At 32.1% G+C, this 14,129-nt stretch overlaps 1 pseudogene; it reads left to right on the top strand.

The window, feature by feature from the left end:
• Positions 1-9,807: 9,807 nt before the first annotated feature.
• On the top strand, positions 9,808-13,646 carry LOC142237546 (uncharacterized; annotated as a pseudogene).
• Positions 13,647-14,129: the final 483 nt, after the last annotated feature.

Below are 14,129 nucleotides of genomic sequence, written 5' to 3'. Positions count from 1 at the left end.
TGCACGTGACACGAAATTGTCGTGACTCACGAAAATTTTCGTGATTCGTGCGTGAGTCACGCTCATGACAACAGCGTGAGTGTGCGTGAGCGTGATTAACAAACCAAAATGTCGTGCGTGAGCGTGAGTCACGAAAATAATATCTTCGTGAGTGTGCGTGAGTAACGAATTGCACTCACGACAATATTCCTGCTCACCAACATAAAACGCTTAAGAGTTAAATTCAATTACAATTCTAGTGACATCTGAGATGTTAAGAGTTTAATAACACTCTCGATTTTAATAATGCTCATGTTTTCAGACACTTCGGTAAGGTAAATTAATTACAAAATTATTCGTGAGTCACGATATTTTTCGTGAGTCACGATATTTTTCGTGAGTCACGGTATTTTTTGTGAGTCACGACGTTTTCGTGCGTGAGTGTGCGTGAATACAAATTTTCTTTTCGTGAGTGTGCGTGAGCGTGAGTCCTACCAAAAAATATCGTGCGTGAGTGTGCGTGAGTATGATTTTTCTGTCGTGAGTGTGCGTGAGCGTGAGTAAACTATTACTCACGTGCACACCTCTAGTATATACTCGTACTACGCACAAAGTTCCACTAAAGACTTTCATGCACAATCGAATTACTTGGGTTGTGGTAGAAGTCTGATATTTATGAAATAAAGCTGTGGTTGAACTTAGGATTTAGTTGAATAAAAAATAGTAATTGATATTAAAACTATTTTTTCATAAATTAATATCTTAGTAATGCTGCAAAAAAGCGTCGCCAAAAAAGAAGTGAAAATGTTCTTTTTGGGTCTGGAAGTGGTACAAAATGGGCGGAGAAGCGATGAATGTAATATGAACTTGTAATAGAACGAATGTCCATCGTTTCAACAGCCGTTGCAATGAATTTGCATCACTTCTTAAGGTGTGATCCGAATTCAGTGTTTTGAATGTGAATTAAAAATTTTGTGATATTTTCCCAAATAAATAATTGTTATACTTTTTTTAATGCATTCTAAAGCTTGTTTCAAACGTTTTCCCTCGAATATTATCGAAATATTATCGATTTTTCTATAATGGATTTAGCATTTTTGTGGCAACATTTGAATAATTTGTACCATTTTATTTATTCTTACTCTTTTTTTTAAACTATTTGAAAAAAGAAAACAAAAAATTACGCATTAATATATGAAAAAAATGAAGTAAAAAACTTCCTGTGTAGTTAAAATAGTTAACTTCTTTGTGAAGACATTCTTGGAAGTGCTTTTAAAGTTGTGCCTTTAGAACAACTCCCAATTTTTTGCTGGGAAAAATGTGGAACTACCCTACGGGAAGTGGATCAACCACAGAACTGGTACAGGACCAGTCCCTGGTGTGTATGGACCAGTTCCAGTTCTGATCAAAACGTATGGAAGGGACCGTCCACTTTAACATGTGCTTGTCATTGACGGAGTAAACTTACATTTTAGGACGCGTCTTGGACTCATCCCAAAGGACAAGTCCTTGGACACTTTAGCAGGAGCAACCCATAAATAGGTCCTCAGGAACAAGTCTCGGACAAACTCTTAGAAATCTCTTTCAATTTGGGCTCCTAATCGAACCCGAAATGAAAAAAAAACTTTTGAAATATGTCGAACAAAAGGTTATTCTGATAATTTTATTTCACTAAATGTGAAAATTGCAACTAACTGGAGCAAAGGTACCAGTTCTGTGATAGGCCCGTCAGTGTCAATTTGCACCAATTTCCCGTAGGGTACTTTTAGTTGCTTTATTATAAATTGATTGTCGAGTTATTTTGATATCTATTTTTTTATTCAATTTTATGAAATAAAACATTAGTTGAACCTATAAGTTCAGTCTATAAAGTTTCAGCTAGGGGGGGCTATAGCCCCCCTAGGAAAATTGTCCAGCTACGCTAATGCTTATAAAACAAGTATATACAACAGTATGTTCGGCCGGGTCGAATCTTAAATACTCACCACCTCGAATCAAATATAATAGTTTCCTTTGAAAACTCTTCTTTGTAGCGTGTTGATACTATATATAGCATTCAGGGGAGTTTGATGACAGATATTCCTCTAAGCAGTCCAGTTCAACCAGTAAATCGGAGGGCGGGTTTATAAGGGGTATATCTACCGATACATAATATATTCGGAACACCTAAAAACCTTTAGATTTCAAATTTCAGGCAAATCGGATTGAAAACACTGTTTCTAAAAGCCCAAGAAGTAAAGTCGGGAGATCGGTCTATATGGGGGCTATACCAAAATATGGACCGATAGACACCATTTTCTGCACATCTATTTGTGGGCCTAAAATACCTCTAGAATTCCAATCTAAGGCAAATTGGATAGAAAATACAGTGTCTAGAAGCCCAAGAAATAAAATCGGGAGATCAGTCTATATGGGGGTTATATTAAAACATGGAACGATACGCCCAATTTTCGCCACAACTATTTGTGGTCTTCAAATTCCTCTAGATATGTAATTTCAGGCAAATCGGATTGAAAACACGGTTTCTAACAGCCCAAGAAGTAAAATCGGGAAATCGGTCTATATGGGGGCTATACCAGAATATGGACCGATACGCCCAATTTTCGCCACAACTATTTCTGGTCCTAAAATACTTCTAGATTTCTGGCAAATCGGACTGAAAATACGGTTTCTAGAAGCTCAAGAAATCAAATCGGGAGATCGGTCTATATGGGGGATATACCTAAATATGGACCGATAGACACCATTTTCGCCACATCTATTTGTGGGCCTAAAATACCTCTAGAATTCCAATCTAAGGCAAATTGGATAGAAAATTCAGTGTCTAGAAGCCCAAGAAATAAAATCGGGAGATCAGTCTATATGGGGGCTATACTAAAATATGGGACGATAGGCGCCATTTTCGGCACACCTATTTGTGGTCTTCAAATTCCTCTAGATATCTAATTTCACGCAAATCAGATAGAAAATACGGTTTCTAGAAGCCAATGACACCAAATCGGGGGGTCGGTTTATATGAGGGCTGTATCAAAACCTGGACCGATATAGCCCATCTTTGAACTTGACCAGCCTGCAAACAAAAAAACGAATCTATGCCAAATTGCAGGACGATATCTTCATTATTTAGCGAGATTACAACAGACAGACGGACATGGTTATACCCCTATCACCTATGGTGGTGGGTATAAAAAGGGATTTCAAATCCACTTTTAGTAGATTTCAAGCATAATCTTAAAACATAAGAGGGAATTTACAAAATTTAAAGATGAGTGTACTAAATATAAAGAAAAAATAAATATTTTAAAACCAAAACTTGGGTATGTGAAAAAGTTCAAACCGGTCGTATTCAGGATATTAAATGCATCAAAGTAATACCTAATTCACATTAGGCTTGAAATCTACTAAAAGAGGATTTGAAATCCCCTTTTTATAAGGCAAATGACAGTTGAAATCTAGTTAAAGTGGATTTTGGAAGTGTAATGTGAATGAAGTTTAAAGCACTATTTTTTCATATTTTTATACCTTGAAAGCTGTAGCATTTCAATAATCTCCCCATTTGAAATCGTGGGCTTCTAAATATCGCAATTTTTATCCGATATTCTGAAATTTAAATGCTGGAGGGCACTAGTCAAGTTTTCCAGCCATATATGAAGCAATTTCACTACACCCAAAAAAGGATCGCCTCCTAGATCCTTTTTTGGACGATGATCCTCTGATTTTTGGACAGTGAACATGTAACATTTTTGTCGCAACCATGTTATTTACTCGGACATTATGTATTTGATTTCGACAACCATTTTATGTCTAGCGAGAAGACAACATTTTTGGGGCTAAAATGTTCCATATTCCATATGCAAAAATAATATTTTGCTCTGGGAGGTGATCAAATTCCTTCTCTACGTGTTTCACGAATAACTTTTTATACCCTGCTCCACACTGTGGAACAGGGTATTATAAGTTAGTGCATATGTTTGCAACACCCAGAAGGAGACGAGATAGACACATGGTGTGTTTGGCAAAAATGCTCAGGGCGGGCTCCTGAGTCGATATAGCCATGTCCGTCTGTCCGTGAACACATTTTTGTAATCAAAGTCTAGGTCGCAGTTTTAGTCCAATTGACTTCAAATTTGGCACAAGTATGTGTTTTGGCTCAGAATAGATCCCTTTTGATTTTGGAAGAAATCGGTTTAGATTTAGATATAGCTCCCATATATATATTTCGCCCGATATGGACTTAAATGGCCCCAGAAACCAGAGTTTTACCCTAATTTGCTTAAAATTTTGCACGAGAAGAACAATTAGTACTATAGTCAAGTGTGCCAAATTTTATTGAAATCGGTTCAGATTTAGATATAGCTCCCATATATATCTTTCGCCCGATATGGAGTAATACGGTCCCAGAAACCAGAGTTTTAGCCCAATTTGGTTGAAATTTTGCACAGGGAGTAGAATTAGCATTGTAGCTATGCGTGCCAAATTTGGTTGAAATCGGTTCAGATTTAGATATATCTCCCATATATAGCTTTCGCCCGATTTACACTCATATGACCACAGAGGTCAATTTTTAACTCCGATTTAGTTGAAATTTTGCACAGGGAGTAGAATTAGCATTGTTGCTATGCGTGCCAAATTTGGTTGAAATCGGTTCAGATTTAGATATAGCTCCCATATATAGCTTTCGCCCGATTTACACTCATATGACCACAGATGCCAACTTTTTGCTCCGATTTAGTTGAAATTTTGCAGATGGAGTATAATTAACATTGTAGCTATGTGTGCCGAATTTGGTTGAAATCGGTTCAGATTTAGATATATCTCCCATATATAGCTTTCGCCCGGTTTACACTCATATGACCACAGAGGCCAATTTTTATCTCCGATTTAGTTGAAATTTTGCACAGGGAGTAGAATTAGCATTGTAGCTATGCGTACCAACTTTGGTTGAAATCGGTTCAGATTTAGATATAGTTCCCATATATATGTTTTTCTGATTTCGACAAAAATTGTCAAAATACCAACATTTTCCTTGTAAAATCGTCACTGCTTAGTCGAAAAGTTGTAAAAATGACTCTAATTTTCCTAAACTTCTAATAGATATATATCGAGCGATAAATACTAAATAAACTTTTGCGAAGATTCCTTAAAATTGCTTCAGATTTAAATGTTTCCCATATTTTTTACTAACATTGTGTTCCACCCTAGTGCATTAGCCGACTTAAATTTTGAGTCTATAGATTTTTTAGAGGTCTATCAAATTCTGTCCAGATCGAGTGATATTTAAATGTATGTATTTGGGACAAACCTTTGTATATAGCCCCCAACACATTTGACGGATGTGATATGGTATCGAAAATTTAGATCTACAAAGTGGTGCAGGGTATAATATAGTCGGCCCCGCCCGTCTTTAGACTTTCCTTACTTGTTTTCTGTATGCAATAACTCAAAATACTTTTGATTGTCACTGGAAAAACATCTGACAGCTGTTAGACGATCGAATTAGAAATGATAGCAACCTGAAGTTGGTTGCAATACATACCAGCCACCCTATAGAACTGCAAATAGTAGCCATAACGGTTTTGAGTCAAATTTTGTTGAACTTGGGTAATTTTTTGTTTGCATGAAATTTTATGTGAACAGCATTACTTGTTGGACTTATTATTGGAATATTGTGTTAAAAAAATTAGAATACTGGATGTAGTGTACACAATTTCAATCTGATCGTATGAAAAACCCTCGGGGAGGCTCAAAAAATCATCGGAATATTGGCATATTTATTTATGGACCAAGACGGACCTTTATTTGGTTGTAGGAACGTTAAGAAATCGGTTATGGTAATCGATATTTATTTTAATTATGAACCAAAGTGAACCAATTTTTATATAGTTGTTGAATACTTAGGTCAAATCGGATGATAAATAATTTTCCACTCAATAAATAATATAAATACAGCAATAAACAAGTATATACGGCCGTAAGTTCGGCCAGGCCGAATCTTATGTACCCTCCATCATGGATTGCGTAGAAACTTCTTCTAAACACTGCATTCCACAATCGAATTACTTAAGTTGCGGTAACGCTTGCCGATGGCAAGGTATCTTAACACCTCCTAACACCATCTTCTAAATTGTATGTAAGTCCATACGTGGTATATATTAAATCAAAAAAGATCGATCCAATACGTTATAATTCAGTTTGACAAAGTAGATATACAATTTTGACAAAATTTTCTACAGAAATAAAATTATATCAAAATTTTCTATAGAAATAAAATTTTCACAAAATTTTCTATAGAAATAAAAATTTTCACAAAATTTTCTATAGAAAGAAAATTTTGACAAGAATTTCTACAGCAATAAAATTTTATCAAAATTTTCTATAGAATTATTTCTACTACTACTTTTGACAAAATTTTCTATAGAAATAAAATCTTGGTAGATTATTTTTTGGCTCGAGTGGCAACCTGATTATGAACCGAATAAAATTTGAACAAAATTTTCTATAGAAATAAAATTTTAGCAATGATGAACATTTTATTATGAACGGAATAAAATTTTAACAAAATTTTGTCTAGAAATAGAATTTTGACAAAATTTTCTATAGAAATAAAATGTTGGTAGATTATTTTTGGCTCTAGTGGCAACCAAGATTATAAACCGATATGGACCAATTTTTGTGTGATTGGACCAATTTTGGTATGGTCCTTAGCGACCATAGACTAACACTACGTTCCTAATTTGAACCGGATCGGATGAATTTTGCTCCTCCAAGAGGCTCCGGAGGTCAAATCTGGAGAACGTTTTATATGGGGCCTATATATAATTATGGACCGTTATGGACCAATTCTGACACGGTTGTTAAAGATCATATACTAACACCATGTTCCAAATTACAACCGGATTGGATGAAATTTGCTTCTCTTGGAGACTTCGCAAGCCAAATCTGGGGATCGGTTTATATGGGGGGCTATATATAATTGTGGACCGATGTGGACCAATTTTTGCATGATTGTTAGAGACCATATACCAACACCATGTACCAAATTTCAGCCGGATCGGATGAAATATGGTTCTCTTAGAGGCTCCACAAGCCAAATCTGGGGATCGGTTTATATGGGGGCTATATATAATAATGGACCGATGTGAACCAATTTTTGCATGGTTGTTAGAGACCATATACCAACACCATGTACCAAATTTCAGCCGGATCGGATGAAATTTGCTTCTCTTTTAGGCTCCGCAAGCCAAATCTGGGGATCGGTTTATATGGGGGCTATATATAATTATGGACCGATGTGGACCAATTTTTGCATGGTTGTTAGAGACCATATATCAACACTATGTACCAAATTTCAGCCGGATCGGATGAAATATGCTTCTGTTAGAGGCTCCACAAGCCAAATATGAGGGTCCCTTTATATGGGGGCTATACGTAAAAGTGGACCGATATGGCCCAGCTTGTTTCGTTAGGAAGTTAGCGTGATTTCAACACACGGACGGACGGACGGACATGCTTAGATCGACTCAGAATTTCACCACGACCTACAATATATATACTTTATGGGATCTTAGAGCAATATTTCGATGTGTTACAAACGGAATGACAAAGTTAATATACCCCCATCCTATGATGGAGGGTATAAAAATTAGTGGATCATGTTTCAAGTCGATATCTCTAATAGTTCAAAAGTTTATGTGATTTCAACAGACGGATGGACGGACAATGCCTACACCTTATGATGTAGGGTATGAAACTGAGTAATTTAAATAATAGATTCTAACACGCGACATAACATAATCAAAAATTGCCCTGTCATCGTGAATTCCTAAACATGAGTGATATTTTAAAATCGCGACTGCCATACTTCATCTTCAAAGTTTTTTTCTGGGTTTAATGACCATATTATCAATCTTTACCGAAATTTTGCTGTATAATGGTTACGTCAGGTTAGTTCATATGTTATCAATGAAATGGGACCTAAACAAAATAGTCGAAAGGCAGTCCTAAGACAATATTGTTACACTGAAAAAAAATGACAAAAAAATTCTTAAGCCAATTAAATTATGCTCAAAAACAATTTTACTCGACTCCAAAGATTTTGACCTTCACTAAAGGATTTTCCTGGGAAATGACAAGTGCGAGGATAGTTATAGTAACTTTGGCATTGTGTTTGTAACACAACGAAATATTGGTCTCAGACGTCTTAAAGTATATATATTCTGGGTCGTGATGAAATTCTGAGTCGATGTAGCCATGTCCGTCGGTCTGTTGAAATTACACTGACTTCCCAACGAAACAAAGCTATTGCATTGAAACTTAGCGCAAGTAGTTGTTATTGATTTAGCCACAATGGTACATCAAACGGACGATATCGGACCATCTTTTTTTAGGTAAAGCCCCCTATATATCGATCCTCAGATCTGACTTCCGGAACCTGTTGGAAGAACAAAACAAATGAAATGTTCCAAACTTTGGTTATTTAGTGCCAATCTAACTTTCCAAAATGCCCCAGACGCAAAAGTTCAACGGACTGAGATCACGATTGACACAGTTGGTAGAATTCTACCACAAATGGCACATTTTTTACTATTTGGTAGATTGGTAGAATTGTTGATGCTTTAGTAGAGTTTGCAAATTATTCCTCTCCAAGTTAGATGTTCTTGACAAATTGTCTATAGAAATCAAAACAAAAAATTCTATAGAAATAAAATTTTGACATAACATAATTTTCTATAGAAATAAAATTTAGACAAAATTTTCTACAGAAATAAAAATTTTACATAATTTTCTATAGAAAAAAAATTTGACAAAACTTTCTATAGAAAAAAAATTTTGAAAGAAAATCTATAGAAATAAAATTTTGCCTAAATTTTCTATAAAAACAAAATGTTTCTATAGAAATAAAATGTTGACAATATTATCTATAGAAATAAAATTTTGGCAAAATTTTCTATAAAAATAAAATTTTGGCCAAATTTTCTATAGAAATAAAATTTTGGCAATATTATCTATAGAAATAAAATTTTGGCAAAATTTTCTATAAAAATAAAATTTTGGCAACATTTTCTATAGAAATAAAATTTTGACCAAATTGTCTACAGAACAATACAGAAAATTTTCTATAGAAATACAATTTTGACCAAATTTTCTATAGAAATAAAATTTTGACAAAATTTTCTATAGAAATTAAATTTTAACAAAATTTTCTATAGAAATAAAATATTGACAAAATTTTCTATAGAATTAAAATTTTGACAAATTTTCTATAGAAATAACATTTTGACCAAATTGTCTACAGAACTAAAATTTTGACAAAATTTTACATAAAAATACAATTTTGACAAAGAAATACCATTTTGACAAAATTTTCTATAGAAACACAATTTTGAGAAATACAATTTTAACACAATTTTTTATAAAATAAAATTTTGATATAATTTTCTATAGAAATTAAAATTTGACATAATTTTCTATAGAAATTAAACTTTGAAAAAATTAACAAGGTTTTAAGAAAACCAAATTTAGTAACTGGTCACTTTCATGCAAGCGAAACAACTCCTTGACTCATTACAGTTCTACTTTTTTGTGCATCGATGAGCTATTGCCCTTTTTGGAACAGCAACGGCTTTAAATGAAAGATTTTTCAGTGTAGAACATTTTATCTTTCTATTGGCTATATCATAGCACATGTTACCTTTATTTCAACCAATCATTTAGAGGTCTAAATATCGTGCTTGAATTTATGTAAAAACAGTTTTAGCTGAAATCTTATCGACGAATCGGAAAGTTATGAGTCCCAATCAAATTCGTTATCGTAACAAGTGGTCATGCTATAGACGAAACAAATTTTTTTGCAATTATCTTTTTTCTGAATTTGAGAATAAAATGGAATTGATTTGTATTGAATTGTCTAAACCGAACCCAACGTTGAAAGTGTAAAGTTATATTTCTGAAGAAAAATCCGGGAAAATTAAAAAAAAAAAATGAGTATATACAACGCCGATGAATTGATAGCACCATCATGGATTAATCAAGATTTTTTGGAGAAAGTTTTAACCCAATACGAAAATAAAGGAAATGTTGAGGTAGACAAATATAGATCACGGTTCCAAACAAGATACAAAACTAATTATTCACTAATCATAGGTCTATGACTTTGAGATGAGTCCTGCCAGCATGAAGGGTGATCATTATGCCAGTATTATGTTTCGTTGTAAAGTCAACTATCGTTGCTCGATGGAGATAAAACCCTTGAAAAGATCTTTAATCATTAAAACTTTACCTCTTGAGGATGGTCAAAAAAGAGAACTTTTAACGGAATCACGACTCTTTGAAACCGAAATAAATATGTATGCCGAAACTTTGCCAAAAATAGAGGAAATTCTAAAAAATTGTGGTGAAGCTACCAGATTATCAGCAAAGTAAGTAAGCATTAGCAGGCAGTTAATGGTGATGGTGAGATTGGTGGTTGTATTAATTGTGCCTGAGAGAAAAGGGAAACTCGGTCTCGATTTTATTGTTTTATCGCTAATTCTGTTGAAAACGTGAAACTGCAGCCAAAGAAGGATAGAAAATTTTATTTCTATAAAAAATTTTGACAAAATTTTATTTCTATAGAAAATTTTTTCAACAGTTTATTTCTATAGAAAAAAAATTTTAACATTTTATTTCAATAAAAAATTGTGTCAAAATTTTTTATTTCAATAGAAAATTTTGCCAAAATTTTATTTCTATAGAAAATGTTGTCAAAATTTTAATTCTAGTGAAAATGTTGTCAAAATTTTATTTCTATAGAAAAGTTGTAAAAATTGTATTTCTATAGAAAATATTGCAAAATTTTATTTCATTGTTGTTGTTTTTGATTTCAGCTTAAAACCATGCATTGACTAAACTACAAGTGTAGCTTAACCAACAGAGGAAAAGAATGTTTGTCAAATTTATTTGGGCAAAGCCCTATAGACTGCATGATGGTTGGATGGACGCACGTTTCGGAATTACCACATTCCTCATCAGCATGCTCTACTTGCAGCAAAACTATCAACCAATTATTAAAATAAATTCAGGCAGTTCACTAAACCCAAAGGTGAACCACACTTGAACCTTCCGAAAAAAGGTTTACACGATAGCCGGCTTATGCCGAAATAAATTCGTTCAAACATGTAGTTTAGTCAATGCATGGTTTTAAGCTGAAATCAAAAACAACAACAATGATTAAAGAAAAAAAAAAACAACAATAACAAAACGAAAATTTTATTTCCATAGAAAATTTTGTCAAAATTTTATTTCTATAGAAAATTTTGTCAAAATTTTATTCCTATAGAAAATGTTGTAAAAATTTTATTTCTATAGAAAATTTTGTCAAAATTTTATTTCTATAGAAAATGTCGAAATTTTAATTCTATAGAAAATTTTGTCAAAATTTTATTTCTATAGAAAATTTTGTCAAAATTTTAATTCTATAGAAAATGTTGTCAAAATTTTAATTCTATAGAAAATGTTGTCAAAATTTTATTTCTATAGAAAATTTTGTAAAAATTTTATTTCTGTAGAAAATTTTGTAAAAATTGTATTTCTATAGAAAATTTTGTCAAAATTTTGTCAAAATTGTATTTCTATAGAAAATGTTGTCAAAATTTTATTTCTATAGAAAACGTTGTCAAAATTTTATTTCTATAGAAAATGTTGTTAAAATTTTAATTCTATAGAAAATTTTGTCAAAATTTTATTTCTATAGAAAATGTTGTCAAAATTTTAATTCTATAGAAAATGTTGTCAAAATTTTATTTCTATAGAAAATTTTGTAAAAATTTTATTTCTGCAGAAAATGTTGTCAAAATTTTATTTTTATAGAAAATTTTCAAAATTTTATTTCTATGGAAAGTGTTGTCAAAATTTTATTTCTATAGAAAATGTTGTCAAAATTTTATTTCTATGGAAAGTGTTGTCAAAATTTTATTTCTATAGAAAATGTTGTTAAAATTTTAATTCTATAGAAAATTTTATCAAAATTTGATTTCTATAGAAAATGTTGTCAAAATTTTATTTCTATAGAAAATTTTGTCAAAATTTTATTTCTATAGAAAATTTTGTCAAAATTTTATTTCTATAGAAAATGTTGTCAAAATTTAAATTCTATAGAAAATGTTGTCAAAATTTTATTTCTATAGAAAATTTTGTAAAAATTTTATTTCTGTAGAAAATTTTGTCAAAATTTTATTTCTATAGAAAATTTTGTCAAAATTTTATTTCTATACAAAATTTTGTCAAAATTTTATTACTATAGAAAATGTTGTCAAAATTTTATTTCTATAGGAAATTTTATCAAAATTTTATTGCTATAGAAAATTTATGAAGTACCTCTTAGTCGGAGAGGAATATTTTGTAAAATCTACCAAAATCTCAAGAATTCTACCAAACAGTAAAAAATCTCAAATTTGTAATAGAGTTCTGCCAACTGTGGTTAAGATGCAATAAAACCTATCACTATCTCTGACTCAATTTTAATGAAATTTTCTATTTTAGATAGGAAAAATAAATGTTTGTGTAATACTCCCATTCTGTATGGTTAAAGTATCATTTTATTTATCCTCTTTTAGACTTATCTATCATTCACTGGATCCATACAAAGTTATCATTTTCGAAGACCTGTGCGAATCCGGATTCGATGTAATACGCTCTCGTTTCCTTAATGAAGATGAAATCAAGGCGATCTATAGTAAATTAGCCAAATTGCATGCTGTCTCCTATATGCTGGGTCATAGTGAAGATCATGAACTTGTCACCAAGTTCCAAATACCAAGATGGTATTTTTAGTACAAGTACTCCCATGATCGATGAAATGATGCATAATGGTATTAATAATTTCATTGATATGCTTTCTTGCTATGATGAATTCGATGTCTACTATGAAAAGGTGAAAATCATGAAGGATAAACTTAGTGGCCTATGTAAAAATCTATATAGAGCCTATTCCTTGAATAATGGTAAAGGAGATATTTTTGTTTTAAATCATGGTGATTTTCATATGAAAAATATGATGTTCAAATTCAATGGAGATGAGCAAATGGAAGATATCATTATGGTAGATTATCAAATCAGTTGCTATGCCCCATCGAATATTGATTTGGTTTATTCGCAAATAATGATGCTTAGTCCTGAGTTGCGTATGAGACGCCATGAATTAATGCAATATTATTTTACGGAATTTATAAGAATTCTAAAGAAAATCCAATATCACGGAGAATTGCCATTGTATTCTGAATTTCAAATGGCCAGTTTGAAATATCGTCACTTTAGTAAGTCTATTCGATAAAGAGATGGAAGCATGAAAAATAATTTTTATTTTAATTACAGCTATATTTTTGTTGGCCACCTTCTTACCTATGGTTGTTGGTTTCCTGGGTAAATCTATGGAAGAACTAAAAGATGTTGACACTCAGAAAATGATGGAAAATCCAGATATGCTAGCTATGATCTATCGAAGTCCTGCATTTATTGAAGAAGTGCGAAAATTTTTACCAGTGCTATTAACAGAAGGTTATTTGGATTAATAGAGGCGATTTTTAGATTTAACAAAATATTTTATTCTAGTATCCTAAGTATTTAGATTTTATTTCATAGAATGTTTAGGTAAAGTTATAAAATAAATTATGGTAATATAATTTAAATTATTATTTGTTTATAATGGTTTGTTTTACAAACAAGACGCATCTTTGGCTCGAAATCTATACCAAACATGTAAGGAAAGTCTAAAGTCGGGCGAGGCCGACTATATTATACCCTGCACCACTTTGTAGATCTAAATTTTCGGTACCATATCACATCCGTCAAATGTGTTGGGGGCTATATATAAAGGTTTGTCCCAAATACATACATTTAAATATCACTCGATCTGGACAGAATTTGATAGACTTCTACAAATTCTATAGACTCAAAATTTAAGTCGGCTAATGCGCTAGGGTGGAACACAATGTTAGTAAAAAAATATGGAAAACATTTAAATATGAAGCAATTTTAAGGAAACTTCGCAAAAGTTTATTTATGATTTATCGCTCGATATATATGTATTAGAAGTTTAGAAAAATTAGAGTCATTTTTACAAGTTTTCGACTAAGCTGTGGCGATTTTACAAGGAAAATGTTGGTATTTTGACC

This window comes from Haematobia irritans, chromosome 1 (assembly GCF_050003625.1).
Source record: "Haematobia irritans isolate KBUSLIRL chromosome 1, ASM5000362v1, whole genome shotgun sequence".
NCBI classification, from domain to species: Eukaryota; Metazoa; Arthropoda; class Insecta; order Diptera; family Muscidae; genus Haematobia; species Haematobia irritans.
Note: the sequence above shows the minus strand (reverse complement) of the source record. Positions and strands in the feature narration are given on the sequence as shown.